Source organism: Equus caballus, chromosome 29, assembly GCF_041296265.1.
Source record: "Equus caballus isolate H_3958 breed thoroughbred chromosome 29, TB-T2T, whole genome shotgun sequence".
NCBI classification, from domain to species: Eukaryota; Metazoa; Chordata; class Mammalia; order Perissodactyla; family Equidae; genus Equus; species Equus caballus.
Genome location: NC_091712.1, coordinates 29574754 through 29593981, shown reverse-complemented (window position 1 = coordinate 29593981; position 19228 = coordinate 29574754). Strand labels below are relative to the sequence as shown.

The 19228-nt window shown below is 42.2% G+C and overlaps 1 long non-coding RNA gene across 1 annotated transcript; it reads left to right on the top strand.

The window, feature by feature from the left end:
• Window positions 1-1994: 1994 nt before the first annotated feature.
• On the top strand, window positions 1995-18244 carry LOC138921386 (uncharacterized). Its single transcript, XR_011433921.1, has 3 exons — window positions 1995-2205; window positions 2878-2936; window positions 18120-18244. It is a non-coding gene; the product is annotated as an uncharacterized lncRNA (long non-coding RNA).
• Window positions 18245-19228: the final 984 nt, after the last annotated feature.

The following is a 19228-nucleotide window of genomic DNA, read 5'->3' as shown; positions in this document are numbered from 1 at the left end:
TATGTTTTAGTTAAATATTTTTTGGTCCTATTGGTTAATCTGCCACAAAAATCAAGTTTAGGTTAACTTGATAAATTCAACTCGTTTATGCTTGAGGTATGGCTCTTAACTTGGTCATTTTAGCTAGACTTCACTTCTTTTCAATTAGGTTAGTTTTTGAGTTTACAAATAGGTGATATATAATAACTTGTACAAAAAAGATCATAAGTCTTTTCATAAAATGAGTTCAGCTGGGTCCACGTCCATGTGTGATTTCAATTTTAACAAATGGACTTCCTAAAATTAAAAACTTCGACTAAATGAAAGCTGTTTTTTTGGTGTGTGCAGCATATGAGTAGCACAAATTCCACCTTGGGAGTTAAAGCAGAGGGCAATGGCCAAGAGGAGGGGCTGCATCTTCTATTAGCAAGATGCAGAGAAATGGGACAAGTTCATCAAGTTTCAACGTATGAAACTATCTTGTGTTTATGTATGTATATATCTATATGTGATAGCTATAGATGTTTTTAAAGACCTTTGTGTCTGGGGGAATGATATTAGACACAAAGAAAAATCCCTACTTTTTGTTCTGGGAGATGAGATTAATTCCCGTGAATCACAGGGTGAAATGATGCTAAATGCAAGTGCAATTAGGTTGCAAGGCCTGGAGCAATGAGTGAAGCGGTGCAGTCATGGAAAGCTTCCCATAGGCCATGCAGCACAAGAAAGCCTTAGGAGGACAGATGGAGATTAGATAAATAGAAGAGTGAGGGCATTGCCTGGAGGCAAGAGAGTTGTCACTGTTGGTAGTGTGTGTGTTCTGGAGGAAAACCTTTGAGGAAATTCCTGGACATCTCTGAGTCCCAGTTTCTTGGATTACATTACCCCTCTCCAGGAATGGTGTCCTGGGCATTTGTAGTCATTTTTAGGTGTTTACATCCACCTCTCTCTCAAGTTGCTGAAGGGAATAGTAAGATAGTCCACGCAAAGCCAACCTAAGTGCCAGGCACCATGTGAAGAGACCTTAGCTGTCACCTTAGCTGTGATGGTCATCGTTTTTGTTACTGTGGGCACTGCATGAGTAAAGAAGGGATTGGCTGTGGAAGGGACCCCTCCCTAGGGTGACTTTACATCCTAGTTTGCCTAGGGCAGTCTTGATTTATGCTTACGTGTTAATAGTGCCCTCTTTCATAGTGTACCATGATTGTACCAGCTTGGACCATAGGTCATGTCTGGTCATCCTACCCTTAGCATAATCTTAGAGGAAAGGGTATTCGTCCTGAGATACCTTGAGTGTTTGAACAACTGACATGTTAAATGGCATAATCAGCATTATCAGAGTAAACATCCAGGTCTTTGCACCCTTAGGAAACTTTTTCCATTTGATTTTTCGTTTTGTTTTCTGTCCTTTAGCCATTCTCACTGTGTTCTCTCAGTCTCCTAAGCCCTGTCTCCTCTTCCATTTCTACCCTACCTCTGGCTGATGAGGATCATCCAGGGCAGACACCAGCCCCATGGCACTTTTCTTCAAGCGTAGGACTCTTGATTATTAAAAACAAAACAAAACAAGCTGTGGTTTTTTTCCAGGATGACAAGGAGTTCTGTTCATATACCTTGAGACTAGTGGGCTCCCCGTCCTTGAAAATCCCTTACAGCTCTTTGTAAAAATCACCTCCCTGAAATGGAAAAGATGAGCTGGCCTCCCTTATCAGTGACTGTCAGAAATTAGCCTTTCATGAAAAGGCTCCCAGGGGCTCACCTCATGGGAATTCAAATCTCTTTAAGTCTTTTTTATTTTTATCTTTAATTATATCATTAGCATTTTCCTTATCTTCCACTTCAAAAAACTAATAAAAAGAAACTATGTTCTCACCACCTATGGTGAAGCAAAGATTAATGCTTGGTTCTTTCATGTATAATATCAATCCAACATGAAAGGAGATAAAAAAGGACCAGGAGGAGGAAGTGATGTCACACTTCATGTCACATAATGTGTAAGTCTGAAAAAAGTTACCAAGGGGACTGAGAACTCCATGGAAATAATGTGAAAGTTAAGTCCTGCTAAGTTTTCTCACAGTAGAGGCAGATGGAAAAGGTGGCTGGTGAATGAGACCCATGTCTGATTTAGGTCGAGCATGCCCGATGGAGGCTCCACCTTCCACGACCAGCCTCTGACAAAGGCCTAGGAACAGGAAACCTCCTGTCTGAGGTTGGGAGAGGAAGGGAGTAAGTGTGGGTGCGGTGACTGGGCAGGGGGCCAGGGGTCGGTGGGAAGACACCAGCTTCCACTCCTGTTTTCCTGAAGAAAACAAGGATAAAGCAGATGCTATGCCTGAGAGAAGGCTGTCTATCCAACCTGTCAGACTTCAGCTAAATAAAGGGTTTCTATTAATCTTCTAGGGCCGCCGTAACAAAATGCCGCAATCTGAGGGGCTCAAAAACAGAAATTTATTGCCTCACAGTTCTGGAGGCTGAAGTCTAAGGTCAAGGTGTTGGCAGGGTTGGTTTCTTCTGAGGTTTCTCTCTCTCTCTTATATAATCTCTTCTTATAAGGAAACTGGTTATATTGGATTAGGGACCACCCGCATGACCTCATTTTACCTTAGTTAGCTCTTTGAAAACCCTATCAATCCCAATGCAGTCACATTCTGAAGTCCTGGGGGCTAGGACTTCAATATATGAGTATTGAATGGGGGAAGGGACACAATTCAGCCCATAACAGGCTCACAGTTCAACATTTGGAGGACACTTTCCTTGTCGGTACTCGCAATAGGTCTGCGATAGAGATTTTCAAAAAGCCGTAAGTTTGCAAAGTCATTGATGGTTAATACACTGCTTAAAGATTTGTGGCCATCTGTGACTGTCTAAGGTCTCCATTTTTTAAAATCCCCTTTCTAGGATGAGAACAGTTTGAAATAAATCCTGTGGAGACTTTCTACAAGCAGCTATCATATGAGGTAAGTATTTCTTTTGGGGCACTGTGGGAGGTGAGCAGATAGCCGTGGAAGGCCCTAGACGAGGCCCAGTGGCGCAGCGGTTAAGTTCGCACGTTCTGCTTCTCAGCGGCCCAGGGTTCGCCGGTTCGGATCCCGGGTGCGGACATGGCACCGCTTGGCACGCCATGCTGTGGTAGGTGTCCCACATAGAAAGTAGAGGAAGATGGGCACGGATGTGAGCTCAGGGCCAGTCTTCCTCCGCAAAAAGAGGAGGACTGGCAGTAGTTAGCTCAGGGCTAATCTTCCTCAAAAAAAAAAAGAAAAGAAGAGTCAGCAGAACTTAACAGGTTGCCCTCAGATGAGGATTTTCCTCAGTCCAAGAAGACCAGGATAAAGCTATGCTCTCTTAGAAAGTTCAAGTTCCCTGTGTGTATCAGGCCCTGTGCTCGAGGCCAGCTGTACGACCACAAAGTCTGCTCCCTTACCGACTTCACAGTTTACCAGGCTAGCGGGGAAGAAGGGTGCTAGAGACTGAATGTTGGTGTCCCACCGAAATTCATGTGTTGAAATCTTAACCCTCACTGTGATAGTATCAGAAGGTGGGGCCTTTGGGACGTGCTTAATTAATTAAATTTGGGGGGTAATTCATAAGGTGGAGCCCTTGTGAATGGGATTAGTGCCCTTATACAAAGACACAAGAGAGCTTGCTTTCCCTCCGCTCTGCTTTCTGCCATGTGAGGATGCAATGAGATGAGAGTTGTCTGCAAATCTGCAAACCAGGAAGAAGGCTCTTACCAGGCACTGGATCTGCTGGCACCTTGATCTTGGACTTGCCAGCCTCCAGAACTGTGAGAAACAGATTTCTGTTGTTTAAGCCCCCGGATCTGTGGTAGTCTGTTCTAGCAGCCCGAATTGACTAAGACAAATAGGGAATGTTGTATACAGGGCATTGGATGTATTTTACTTCAAAAGTGTTGCAAAGCAGCTGTACCAATCACTTCCTTTCAATTCAGTTCTCCTCACCAAGAACCAACGAGTGGAAGGGTCAAGTTCTAACCTTGGAGTGCACACTGGATTCCAATCCTAATGCTGATCATAGCTCAGTGTGGTCCCCTGTCTCTCCAGAATATGAAAATTTTCCTATCTTCTCCTTTGGTTTCTTGATCATATTCTTATTATATTTAATTTTTTTTTCCTTTTTCTCCCCAGAGCCCCCTGGTACATAGTTGTATATTCTTTGTTGTGGGTCCTTCTAGTTGTGGCATGTGGGACACTGCCTCAGCATGGTTTGATGAGCAGCGCCATGTCCGCGCCCAGGATTCGAACCAACGAAACCCTGGGCCGCCTGCAGCGGAGCGCGCGAGCTTAACCACTGGGCCACGGGGCCAGCCCCTATATTATTTAATTTTTTAAAAATATTTATCTAAAGGTCTTTGTCTGCCAATGTCAGGGTATGAGTCACATGTGAATTTGTTTATATTGTCTACTTCCTTTTGGTTTTTGATTATTTGGTCCTATTTTTAGTACACCTCATAATTTCATACTGGCTGCTGAACATTTTAAGTGAGTACTTGTTGAAGCTCTGGACAATGTTTTCATCCTCTAAAGAGGAAGAAAAGTTTTCTTTTTACCAGGAAATGAGTACCAGTGGATCTCTTTGATCCTGTTAAGGAGTAATTTTAGCCTTTTTAGGCCTGGTCTAATTTAACTTCGTTGTCTCGGTACTGGTAGTTACTTCTCAAGTGCCTCCCTGAGCCCTAATGTGGGACATTTCTGGGTCTCAGCTCTAGCCTGGGTACATTTATCAAAGCCCTTCCACTGTGGCAGAATTTAAACTCTAGCCTCTGTCTCTCCAGAACTATGCAGGTGCTGGTTCTCTGCAAAGTTTTTAGCTTCTGTTCAGTTTTTAGCTGCTCTGCTGCTGTTTTCTGATGGGTTTTTTGGGGTCTCATCTTGAACATACACAACTTAAGAGACAGCCAACAATTTGAATAAATTGCTGTCCACTTGGCCCAGTAACAATATCATTTTCTGTTTGCACCCTCACCCTCATCTGGAAATTACCCGCGTGGGAAAAACCAGGTGAATGTGGATTTTATCTTAGATACTTTCCTTCTCTCCAGGAGTAGAGCCCTCAATTTCAATTCTGGACTGTGTTGGTTGCTCTCAAAAAAACATTCAAAGAGTTCTGTGTGTTTCCATGGAGTGGAGAGGTATTCAGTTATTACCATGATGAAATGTACAGCTGCAAAACTTAGTGGCTTAGAATAACGATTCATAGTTCTGTGCATTGACCAGACTCAGCAGGAGAGAGTTTACTTAGGATCTTTCATGCAATTGCAGGCAGGTGGGGTCATCTGAAGGCTCTCCTGGACAGGACATACAAAACAGCTTCTTCATTCTTATGCCTCTTGCCTCGGAGTTCCTTGGCTTCTTTCACTTTCTACATATTGTCTCATAATCCAGGGCTTCGGCATCTCACAGCGTCGTCTCAGGATGGTTTCCTTCTTACAATGTGACTCACTGCTAAGAGGCAGGAAGCCAAAATGTCCAGGTTCGATAAGGGCTATGTCTGTAAATCACACAATTTCCACTATAACCCTGTAAGTCAAATAAGTCACAGAGGCCACCCAAATTCAGAGGTGGGGAAATAGACTCCGCCTCTCCATGTTGGGAGTGGCCAGGTCACATTACAAAAGAGCGAGTGAGATGAGAGACAATGTTGTGGCCATCTTTGGAAAATATAATCTGCCATAGATACAAGCTACTCTGTCAAGGCTGAAATTGCAAGTCTCAATCAAAACTGACTCAAGAAGATAAAGAAAAGCTGAATAGTCTTTGTTAAAAGAAAATATCAAAAACAGATATCCTAACAGTTGAGCTGTACCAAATACTTAATGTACAAATTCCAAATCATCACAAATACTTCCAAATCATAAAAATGAGGAAATATTTTCTAATTCATTATGTGAAGATGGCATAACCTTAATCCCAAAACTAGACAAATACCAATAGGAGATGAAAATTGCAGGTCACCTTATTCATGGATATAGATGTAAATATCCTAACAAAATATCAGCAAACCAAGTTGTGTTGGCTAAAGTTCTTTGGAAAGCAAAAGGTGGATTTAGATGTACAAGAGCTTTATTGTAAAGGATAAATGGGAAGACACAGGAGTAGACAGGTGGGCCTTTTGGCTGCAATATAGGTCTGACACCAGTGACAGGAGAGAGAGAAGTATGTAATAGAAAGAGTAGCCTCAGATTGCACTGTAGACTGAAGAAGATGTAGGCAAAGCCAACGGGGTTCCTTGAGTCGGTCACCTGTTAGAGGAGTCCCATGTCCCACTGGAATGGGTCAGTACTATTATCTTCACCATGTTCAGCCACTGGCTTGGGAGCAGCCTAGGGGAAGTGTGTCTTTGACCCAAATTGGGTGGTGAATCCAGAGGGATGGGAGCTGTGGCTGTCAGTCAATTACGCTCCTTGAAACAGGAGATGTAAGTGATATATTTTCCTTGCCACTACACAAATCTAGCAATACATTTAAAACATATGTACGTATTATAAATATATAAAAAATAATAAATGTCAAGTATAACTCGGGAATACAAGATTATTTTAATATAGAAATTGATGAACATAATATTTTAACATTAAAGGAGAAAACTATGTCATCAGCTTGATACAGAAAAAATATTCCATAAAATTCAACATCTAATCATTGTAAAAACTTTTAGGAAAATAGGTCTATAAAGGACCTTTCTCAACTTGATATGAGGTAGCTATAAGAAACCAAGAGTAAACATAAAAAATAATAGTGAAATAATATAACTATTCCCTTTAAGTTCAAGAAGAACAAGGATGCCCACTATCCCCGCTCCTACCCAACATTGTGCTATAGGAAAAAATAAAGAACGAAAAGGCATAGGAAAAGAAAGAAGAGACAAACTGTCATTAACTGCAAATGGTATTGTTTCTTGTTTGAAAAACTCAAAACTATCTACAGACAAATTATGTACAAAGAAAAGCAAAAGGCCAAGAAGAGAAAAGACACTCTTGAGATAAGATGAAATAAACATCAAGATAGGAAGACACGTCTTACCAGATAGGACTATAGGAAAATGTAATAGTGTAGTATTGGTATAGAGATAGACATGAAGAGAATATAACAGGGGCCCGCCTGGTGGCATAGCAGTTAAGTGCCTACATTCCTCTTCAGCGGCCCAGGGTTCACCGGTACAGATTCTGGGTGAGGACATGGCACCACTTGGCAAGCCAAGCTGTGATGGGCATCCCACATATAAAGTAGAGGAAGATGGGCACGGATGTTAGCTCAGGGCCAGTCTTCCTCAGCAAAAAGAGGAGGATTGGCAGCAGTTAGCTCAGGGCTAATCTTCCTCAAAAACAAAAGAGAGAGAGAGAATATAACAGTGTACCCCAAAATAAACCCATGTATCTTAGTCTGTTCAGGCTGCTATAGCAAAACACCATAGACTGGGTGGCTTAAACAACAAATGTTTATTTCTCACAGTTCTGGAGGTTGGGAGGTCCAAGATCAAAGTGCTGGCAGATGTGGTGTCTGGCGAGGGCCCACTTCCTGGTTTGCAGGCAGCCACCTTGCTGTGTCTTCACATGGCAGAGAGGGCACTAGCTCTCCGGTATCTTCTGAGAAAGACACTAATTCCATCATGAGGACCCACTCTCGTGACCTGGTCTAACCCTAATTACCTCCAGAGGCCCCACAATACCACAGGCCTCTCCAAATACCATCACATTGGGGGTTACGGCTTTCAACATATGAATTTTGAGGGACACAGTCATTCAGTCAATAACACCAAGTATATGGAAATTTGCTTTATGATCCAGCGAGCATTGTTCTAACATATATTAATTGGAAAATCATTTTGAGAAGGACCCTTAAAGGAAAAATGCCACCATTTTATACCCAAGTTTTTTCTGAAGGCTTTCTGTAATATGGACGAAATATTCTCCTTCTAGCCGTTTTCTTCCTGAACTTGAAGCAATGTGTGCCTCCTTGAGGAAAAGAGATGATGACTGGAGTGTTTTAATGTCCCCTACGACTTGCCAAAGATTTCTTTGGCAATGCACAAATTCCGTACCTAATTGTTCACCATCTACGAACAAAATTAATTTTATACAAATATACAGTCTAAAGTGAACTCTAGGAAGCCTACTTTATGTTTGACAATCTCAAAAGCCTTTTCCTTCCCATTTATTGCCTATTTCTCCCCCCCACAAAAAGTCCCATCTTTCAATTCCAATTAAATATAGATAATATAAACTACATTGGTATAATCTAACATGCGTAGGGTTCTGGATATAGTCAGATAATTGAATGTTCTCACCACCACCTCCAGAAAAACTCTCTTCCCCTCTGTGATTCACTGATCATAAACTGGTTTACTGTGAGAAGAAAAGATGGCTAGGTTGAAGCTGTCCCCAGGTGGTAGACAGGATGAACTACCTATGAAACAATGCAATCTGTTCCAGGTGGAATACATTTCAAAATGTTTCTCCCTATGGGCTTTGACAGAAACAGGCAATTTTTGTTCCAATTGTCTTCTGCTTCAGCAAATCCTTCTGGCTGTTGGAGTAGTCACCTTTCAAGCCCAGGAATTACTGTTTGAATTCTTTTGCTTCAATCTGTCAGAGCAAAGCTGAAACAGAATGTCATCCATGAAGTTCCAGTCTGTTCCATTCAAGGATTTGATATACTCAGACCTATGCTTGGCTTTCAGTACCATCGGGTAATGATATTTCTTGGCTTGACTACAAAGCCCCCTTGACACTACTGTAGTGATGAGATTTTATGGTTTTCACTAAAATCAACAACAAGTGGGATTTTTGATGGGACCAAAAGCAATTGATCAGAAAAACTATGAGGTGGCCTGGTCCAAAGAAACTCTTCATTCACGTAATTTGGCTAATAGACCTTCTTTTTCATAGATCTCTGTAAATAACGTTTGAATTCATACTATTTGAGCCCACCAGGATGACACAAAGTTGAGTTTCAAATACTGTTTTTTTGTGTGTTCTGAAAATATATTGTGAATATGCTCCTGCTAAGGATGGCCTACTGTCTGTAGGCCAGAGCTTGAGAAGATGAAGTGTATCATCAACCAGCTGCCCACAGGGGAGAAAGACAGGCAATTTAAGGGCAGAAGACCCCCAAAGCTATAACATGGCCCAGCAGTGGGCAGGCTTTCTGAACGTAGTAATCAGAGTCAGCAGTAGCGAGAATGCCCTTGGGAAGTAGAAGTCCATTCCACTGGGCCAGTCGGTAGACTCTGAGTCTGTCACCATGGCCACTCTATTCATATGCTCATTGTTCCAGTTCCAGGGAGATCAGTAACAATGTCTGGCTAATGTCAATTGGCTCACTCATTTTGTCTACTTGGTTGTTCCACGTCTGTTCTGTGGTAGGAAGCTTTCTGATGAGCATTAATATGTGATACAAAAATCCTCACACTTTGAGCCTCTCCCATATGCCCGTCCATATGCCTCTACTCCAGCACTCCTTGTGTCTAATAGTCCAGTGCTTTTCTTTCCAGGCTCTTTGCCAGCCAGCTGAGCTATTGGTCTCAGCCCAGGAATCTCTATATAGTCTCACCCCGGGCTACGTCTCCTTCTGTGCCAAGTGCACCACTTGGAACCCTGCTCATCAGGAAGATTTTTTTCCCTCCCTACTTTCTTTCAAGGCCACCTCTGACCATGGCTGCAGTAAAGCCACCAGGCATTTCAGCTTATAACCACAAACTGAGTCAACCCATCTATAACCCAAGTGCAAATTTTTGCTGCTTTTATGGAACCTCTCCCCCATATGACCACAAGCGTCAGCTGGGGAAGGGGTGCTAATGCAACCATGGACAGTGACCTAGTATCTGGGCTGTCTGCTCCTGCAGCTTGCCTGTGCTCTCTGGTCTTGCTCAGGGTCCATTCTGGATGTACCACTTCCGGTTTTTTGGTTTTTTTTTTGAGGAATATTAGCCCTGAGCTAACACCTGCTGCCAATCCTCCTCTTTTTGCTGAGGAAGACTGGCTCTGAGCTCACATCCGTGCCCATCTTCCTCTACTTTATATGTGGGATGCCTACCACAGCATGGCTTGCCAAGTGGTGCCATGTCTGCACCCTGGATCTGAAGTGGCCGACTCCAGGCACAAGTGGAAGATGCGCACTTAACCGCTGTGCCACCTGGCTGGCCCCACCATTTCTGTTTTTAATAGGGCCCATAAAGAGAGCTGTTCCTAGAAAGACATATAATTCTCCATTGCAGACGACATGGCCTTCCTTTAGAACCAGGGGTCTGTGTAGTATTTCTCCCACTAGGGTTTTCCATAAACTACACCCTGCATCTCTGCTCACCACAAACACCTCCAGCACTATAGAGCTGGCTGGATTTTATGGCCAAAGCATCAGGGCTCTTGTACCACCGTCTGGACCTGCTGCAGAGCCTTTTCTGTCCCGGGGCTCAACGATGTAGGCAGCCTTGTGTGTTACCTGGTGTATGGACCAGAATAGCATTTCTGTGTGGAATATGAGGCTTCCATAACTCAAAGAGGTCTAACAGGTGTGGTGCTCTCTTCTTCAGGGAAAAGGATGCAAGACGCAGTCATTGCTTTTCACTTTGGAGGGAAGATCCAGGCACGCCCCTGACCACTGGACCCCTAATACTTTACCGAGGTGGCAGGTCCCTGACTCACAGGGTTTATCTCCCACCCTCTGGAGCACATGCTTCGAGGCCAGGCCTCCAGTGTACTAGCTACCTCTTCCTTGCCCTCCTCAATCAGCATGGTGGCATCGATGGAGTGGATGGATGGGATGGTCTGTGGGATATCTAGATCTCTTTGGATCTCACTGTGACTGAGGGTGGGAGAGTTAATAGAAGCCTCGAGGAAAACTGTAAGTAAATGTTCCTGCCCATTCTACACGAATGCAAACTGTTTCTGATAAAAATAGAAAACCACCCCCCAACGTACATTTGCCAAATCAACGGCTGCACACCATTTATCTGAGGTGTCCTTAATCTGCTCTAGCAATAATGCCACGCCCAGCACAGCACCTGAGATTGGAACAACGACTTGGCTTAGCTTGCAGTAGTCCACAGTCATTTTCCTGGATCCGGCCAATTTCTACAACGCTCAGACTGGTAAATTGAGTGGAGCTATGATAGAGACCACCATCCTTGCATTCTTTTGGTTTTGAATGGTGGCATTCATCTTTTCCAAACCCCTGGGATGTGATGTTGTTCATGATTTGCTGGCTTCGCTTGGAGGGCAGAGAGGGGTAGCTTTAGAGACTTCCACTTGTCCTTCCCGAAGATGGCTCTTACCTCGAAGGCTATGGTCCCAACGTGGGGATTCTCCAGCTGTCAAGTATGTCCATTTCAATTATACAGTCAGGGTCTGGGAAAATGGCCAGTGGGTGAGTCTGTGGACCCAGTGGATCCACTGTGAACCGGACTTTATCTAGGACTCTTTATGTTTCCTGGGTCCCGTAATCCTCCACGCCAGCAGGGGGCCATTGTACTGCTTCATGTCTCTGGATACCATTGTCAATTCACACTGGTGTCCGAAAGCCCTCAAAAGGTTATTTGGTTATTCCTTTTTCCCCAGCATTCAATCACTCAAGTAAATGACTGCAGGTCCCTTTGGAGGAAGGACTTGGGAATAATTATAGAAATTATTGCTGCAACATTTCAGGGTGCTTTCTCCCAGGGCCCCAGCCACCTCTCAAGTCATTGTGTTCTAGATCTGAAAATTGGCTCAAGTCTGAGAACTGAGCAAGAGGTGAAACCTTTTTTATTAAGTGATTGCCATCAGCCCTTAGCTCCTCCATTCTTGCCTTGTAGCAGCCAAGAAGCACCCTTGTAGGCTGACAGTCTCTTTTGCCCCTAAAAAATCCAGGTTCTATTAACAATCTCCACCACTTTCTGTGAGTGAAACCCTTTGATTGCTCTTCCAGCCTTGCCAGTTATTGTGGTAATTGTAGCTCCCTGGCTTCTGATGATGAAGGACTCCCATGAGGCCCCATCCTTAGGCCTGTTAACAAGCCCAGCCCTGTGTCTGCCTCACTTACCATCAGCCCTGGGCTACTGACCTCATCTCACCACTGGTTTTCTCTGATCACTCCTGGTCCTAACTCTGTCTGTTCAGATCTTCCAAGAAGTAGAAGCCAAGACAGGATTAGACATACAAAAATTTATTGGGTGAAATGCCTGTGAAGGGTAGAGGGACTGGAGAAGAAGTAGGGAGAGAGAACCTTTAGACCCCGATGCAGGTCTGACATCTGTGAAAGGAGAGCAGGAAGGAAGAATTGGTTAGGAAGAGTCTCAGATTACAGTGCTGCTCTAAGAAAGGTCTTGGCTGGACCAATGGGGAGTCTTGAACAAAAGTTGCCCATTAGAGCAATCTTGCATCTGGCAAATGGTCCTGTTCTAGCACGCACACCATGCTCAGTCTTTGGCTGGGAACAGCCTAGGGGTGGCATTGGTTGAGAATGAATACCAGGTGGATTCCAAGGTGTGACAGTTTGAGACTGTCAATCAGCTACGTTCCCCAGTAGGTTCTCTTGAAGGGAGTGCTGAACCTCCATGGCTGCCTCTCCTAGGACCACACAATAATTCTGATCAAAGAGGAATATTTCCTTAGACGAGGCGTAATCTGCAAAGATCCCTCTGGCCCTTCAGTAAGGAGAAAATATTACATTAGTAGACAGAGCGGTGTCTGCCCCTTTTCCATTCTCTTGTTTTACAGACTCTGCCCTGGCTCTATCTGTGTTTGAGAAGAGAAATCCATTACTTACCCAACCATTTCATTTTTTTAAAAAATTTTATTGGGGTCATATTGGTTTGTAACATTATATAAATTTTCAGGTGTACATCATTGTATTTTGACTTCTGTGTAGACCACGTCATGTTCACCACCAAAAGTCTAGTTTCCATCTGTCACCGTACATATGTGTCCCTTTACCCCTTTTGTTCTCCCCCACCCTCTGGTAATCACCAATCTGTTCTCCATATTTATATGTTTGTTTGTTTATCTTCCACATATGAGTGAAGTCATGTGGTAATTGTCTTTCTCCATCTGACTTGTTTCACTTAACATAATACCCTTAAGGTCTATCCATGTTGTCACAAATGGAACAATTTCATCTTTTTGTGGCTGAGTAATATTCCATTGTATAAATATACCACATCTTCTTTATCCATTCATCCCTTGATATCCATCCATCTCCTGATAGCCTCTCTTTAGCTACATGAATGCCTTGCTAAAGTTTTTAAATGATCATGTTCCTTTAATCTCACCTCTTCAAAGAGACTTTCTTTAACTTTCGTCTTTATTTTCTCTTCTTTTACTCTACCTTATTTTTCTCCAACACTTTCTCTTATTACTGTCTATAATGTTATTATATATTTGTGTGTTTCTTGATCATTTTTCTGTGTCCCCTATTTGAATGTAAATTCCATAACAGGTGGGACTTTCTTTGTCTTGCTCACTGCCATATCTTCACTGTTCAGCACACACATGCCTGACACATAGTATGTGCTTAACATATGATTATTGAATGAGTACATCAAATCTTAGGCAGGCTAGCCTCCCCCACACATATCGAAAACTAGTCCCTGGGATAGGGAATGGGATGGAGAAAAGATATTTTTCTAGTTACATGATGGCTACCTCGCAATAATCCTATAAATCAAGCATTATAATACCCCTTTTCAGATAAGCAAGTTGAGGTTTATAGAAGTTGAGTAATATTGACAAAGTCAACCAGCTAGTAAATTATGAAGATGGGATTTGAATCCAAATTCAAAGCATATGTTCTCAACCACTATAGGATACTAACCACAACAACCACAAGAGCCCCCCAAACCTAGCATGTAAAAGATGAGTTCTGAGAGATACTAAACCAGCTCCTTTTCCAAACTTCTTGAACAGAATGACTCTCACCATCAACCTACATAATTGCTAAATTACAGAACAGGCTTCTTGAATGACCCCAAAGCACTTCTAAGTTTTCCAAATAACGACTGATTGCATCCTCTTTTGCAAAGTGAAGAAAAACTGTTTGCTAATCGGGCCTCAGAAAAGCTTAAATGTTCCACACAGAGTAGCGGAAATCTAGAGAACCATTAAGTCATTACCTAGTGCCAAATTGAACGCAACGGTATATTTTTCTGGTATTTTAACCTGTCTAGCAGCTAATGATGCAGAAAGTATTTCTCTTATTTAATCCTTCTCAGGATGTTTTTCCTCACTGAGAAGCTACTAATAACCTCCCTTGTCAGGGAAGTTAGTCTCTTCAGATACCTGTCAAATGATTTTAGGTGGTTAATCTCAAAGGTAAAAAAAAAAAAGGAACAGAATCATTCTGGAAAGCAAACAAGAAAAGGCACTCAGCTGGGAAGAGTCTAATTGTTATTAGCACATCCACTGCTGGCAGGAGCAAGAAAAAGCCCCACAAATCAGACACCAGCATCTAAAATCAAATGCACGTCAACTTAAATTCTAGTCTTCCGTTAACCTGATGAATTATTCACCTTCTTATGCATTTAATAAAGCACTGAAACGGGTCCCAGAAAATATTTGCATATAAAACATAATTTGAGAAATAAATAAAGCCTTGCTAGGAAGCTACAGTCCTACCCAAGCTAACTCTGATAAAAGTTCTCAAGGCAAGATGTCTGTCCTGCTGACTTCTGAGTCACTTTCTTCCAAGGACACTTCTTTTTGGATTGGTGTTGAACATGGCGGTAGTTGCTTCACTCCTGGAGAGCTGGGTCGGCTTTATTTACCGTCCAGAAGGCTTGATGAAATCTGGCTTTAGTATCTTTAAATGTCTTTTCTCAACCTCTGCACAGAAAGATCTCCTTGGGAGAAAATCCTTTATTTGAATCTTTCTCATAAAAAATGTGTGTGTGTCAGAGAGAGAAAGAGAGAGAGAGAAAATTGCTTTTGGGTCGTTAAACTCTTGAAGATATTTTTCTCAGAAGAGTTCTCCAACCAAGTGAAAATGTGGAAGAAACCACGTCCCATTCTTCAAAGACAACTGACAGAGAATGGTAGGGCAAAAACCTGAGGCCATGTGGTGTTCAAAGAAATACTGACATCTACTGGTGGGTCTAGAGTTACAGGGCTTTGCCAAGAGCCAAGTTGAGCTGTTTAGGAATTGGAGGGATTAAAATCCAATGGATACAACTCAGAACTATTCTAAGTAAAAAATGAATTTACGATAACCTTTAAGACTATTTCGGAGTTTTCCTATTTATTATACTCTTTTTAACTACAGATAGATAACCGTTCACTGAATCCTTACGTGTGAAACATTCAGCGAACAAGAAGCACAGAGAAGGCGGGAGGAAAATGAACCAAATTCTTTTCTAACTCTTTAGGACCCTAAAACACACCTCCTAAAAAACAGTACTTCATAAAGCGGAGAGAACAACTGGAATTAACACAGCTTAGTCAGAAGATAGATCTGTCTTCAAATCCAGAAAGCCCCGTTTGGTTTTGTAATTTCTACCAAATTACTTAATCTCTCTAAATCTCAGTTTTGTCAGCTGAAAAAGAGGCCTAAAAACACCTACTCTGAATGCCAATTAGAGGCAATTAATACAAAATGCCTTGCTTACATTAAATACTCAAAAATGGAGTTATTATCCTATTTAAAGGACAGGAAACATTCTGGGACCAATTGGTTCTTGGCTGACCAAGTTACGATTTAGGAGAGCGCTTCTCAAACTTTAATTTGCACACGAGTCACCAGGGAGTCTTGTTAAAACAAAGGTTCTTAGTCAATCGGGGCGGGGCCCGAGGCACTGAATTTCTAGAAAGCTCCCAGGTGATGGGGCGGTTTGTCCCAAACCACGCTGAGTAGCACGGATCTATGGGGTCCAGCGCCCTCTGGTGGTCAAGAGTGTTGAGATGGCCTCTATGCCCTGCCTTCCTCTCTGAGGGAACTTTTTAAATGAGAGAAAACAGTTCTGAAAACTTGTCATTCCAATACATGGATGAAGAGTGCATAAGAAAGCTCCAGGGGCAAATGAACTTGGCTGATGTAGAAAAATTGATGTAGCAAAATTGAAAACTTCATTTTCATGCCTTTCCAATTTATGGATTCTACTCCTCCTAAGAGAGAGAAGGCGTTTGGGTTCTGAATCAAAATTACCCTCGTAAGAGCGGTTTGGTGCATTAAAGCTCAGCAGATAATTTGTTTGGTTATAACTCTAGGCTTTCTGCAGAATCTGCTACAGTGAGCAATTAAGGTCATGGGCTGGATTTGCAAGTGAGTTTGCATCCTGCCTTTGCAACCTGCCATCTGCAAGGTTTCGGGCAAGTTCCTTAACTTGACTAGGCCTTAGAGTCCTCAGAGTATATTGCGAAAGTTAAACAAGGTAAGACAGATAAGACCGTAGCACAAATACTCTCAATAAATTATAGCATTATTATTGTTTTCATGACAAAATAGCACAGCTGTCACTTCCCTCATTTCTTAAATACAGTGCTGCGACTCTGGGGCGGGATGTGGTTGGAGCAGGCAGTGGGACATCACAGAATGAGGTTTTGGAGGAAGCAAGATGCAGGTTTAAATTCTAGTTCCACCACCAGCTGGATAATTTCGGGCAAAGTTATATAATATCTCTGGGCCCAAGGGTCCATCTGCTCAATAGGGAAATTATAACTTACTCGGGGGGTTTGAGGATTACAAATATTAGTTGAGCTGATACACAATAAGCCCTCAAACTCAGTTGCTATTAATGTAACTGCAGGCCCTCCAGGACCAGTCCAACTGACCCCATCTTATCAACAAAATAACTAAGAGTGATTTTTTTCAGGAACTGAGACCCCTTGTCCAGTTCAGGACAGTGTAGACCACCAACCCATCAAGTGGGCCAGCGCAAACGCTCAATAAGTGACTTTTTGACATCAACAGGTAAAAACTCCACCGTCAGATCATGCTAACGCTGCCATTTTGTGAACATGCGGCCTGTGAAGAGGCGTGAAGCTTGACTACAATTGTGCAGGTCATCAGTTACTTCATTCTCCTTCCCACCAATCATCTGTCTCCACACTTCAGATGACCCTGCCCTGCATCCCATAAATTGTGCCCCAAGCCCTGGATTGGGGAGACAGCTCTGAAGGCATATGCCCTGTCTCCTTACAGATCAATCTCACAAAATAAAGCTAGTTTCTTTTCTTAAAAGCTGATGCCACAATTAATTGGCTTTTTATGTGCATCGGGCAAGAGAACACCAATTTGGTGCAGCAATATTAATATCAATGGGAAAAAGACTATAGTCTGAGTCAGGAGGCTTGGGTTCTAAAATTCCTCATTTTTCTGACTTTTCTAACTAGACACATGGCATTTGAGGCAAATCAATTAATATCCTTGGCCTAGTAAACTACAAAACAGAGACAAGAATTATGGCCCTATCTCTAGGTCACAGGGTAACTGTGAATCAGGATTTTAAAAATTATTATTATTGTAACCAGTCAATACAATCGCTTTAATTGTATTTTAAAATATTTTTACTTGCATGCAAGTTTTTAAAGTATACAGAATATTTCTGTTATGTATTATCACAATTATTTTATACAACAATGCCATAAAATAGGAAGGATGCATATATTTGCATTGTTTACAGATAAAGGAATAGAGGTTTAGAAAGATTAAATAACTTGTTTAAGACCATGGAGTTGACAAAAAACAAAACTCAGGTGTCCTCACTCTCTGGGAATTTATGAGCTTTGTAGAGCAAAGAGTACTATTTAGGTGAGCCAGAGAAAATGCTCCATGTATTCACGACTAAAATTGCAGCCTAACAGTGGGTGACTGTGACTTGATCAGCATGACCGACTGATAAGGGCACTGTTTGTGGGCTCAGAAGACGTGGGTTCAAGTCCTGACGCTGTTCCCTTCTGGAGGTGACGTTGGGCAAGACACAACCTCTCAGAGTCTCACTTTAACTGGCAAACGAAGACTTTGAACTTGATAATATCCAAGATTCTTCTTTTCATTTTAAGTAGCCATATGGGTGGAAAGAGATAAGATGAAGTGTAAGACTATATTATATTCTCCATTTTAGATCAGCTTGTCCTTGAATGTTGGGGACATATGCCATCCAAGGGGTTGTCCAACATCCAAACTACCCTCCTAATAGCACCCTATCCTCTCTTTCAGGAAATATCCCAAACTATGGAAATCTTTCTACTGAAGACTACATGACCAGATCATTCCTCTCTCTACCATGAAGCAGTCAGGGAGCCAAGACTCTCCTTGGACTTCAGGTCACCACCTCACCATTGATGATTGTGGACTAGGCTACAGAGGGATGGCCAGAGCTCATAGTCATGGCCCCATCATTGATGATTGTGGACTAGGCTACAGAAGGATAGAGTTCATAGTCATGGCCCCATCATTGATGATTGTGGACTAGACTATGGTATGACCTCTTCTATGGTTCCTACTGTCTAGTTCCCCCACGCTTCTGTGTTTCTTGGCTGTTTTCCAAGTCTGGTCCTCCAACTCTCCTGTAATTCCAATACATTCCCTTTATGTTTAAGATAACCATAGTCGAATTCTGTCACTTGCCACTAAGACCATGACTAGCCATACAAGAGACTAGCATCCCCTTTGCATTTTCTTCTTTGCTAAAGCTACTGCCAACATTCTTATGATGAGCTGAATGAACACAATTCAAATCATAGTTCCTAATTGTGCAATGTAAATGAGACAGCAAGAAAGGTAAGGTAGGGAATTGAAAAGTAGTTACCCTTCTTTTAAAATTTTTAATTTAAATGTGACTTCATTCTCTGTGAATCAGGCATTATGTCCCTTGCTAAAAATGTACTGCCACACTAGTAAATTAAAATCTGTTCAATAAGATATATTTATGTACACGACCGGCACCTTACAATACTGTGAGCATAGTTGAAAAGTGCTATGTGCTTAGTAAATTTAGAACTGCATTTCCTGAATGTCAAGGTGTTTATTACCTGGAAAAAAGAAAGGAAAACAACTCTACATTTCAAACACGTTCTTCAGCTTCCTTGATGAGACATTTGAAGGACCATTAGTTGTCTAAATCGAAATTGTATTTTAGAGAGGGGTAGAATATGAAAGATTGTTCTTTAGTTTACGATCATAAACTTTACCCTGCAATAAAGCTGTAAACCCAAGCAGGCATTTTGCAGTCTGGTTATTCCAAGTCATCTTTCTTTGCTCTCCTCCTTCAAGGCTTCTTCTTCACTTTATACACAAAGGCATATAGAAGCACCTAGTGCAGGCCA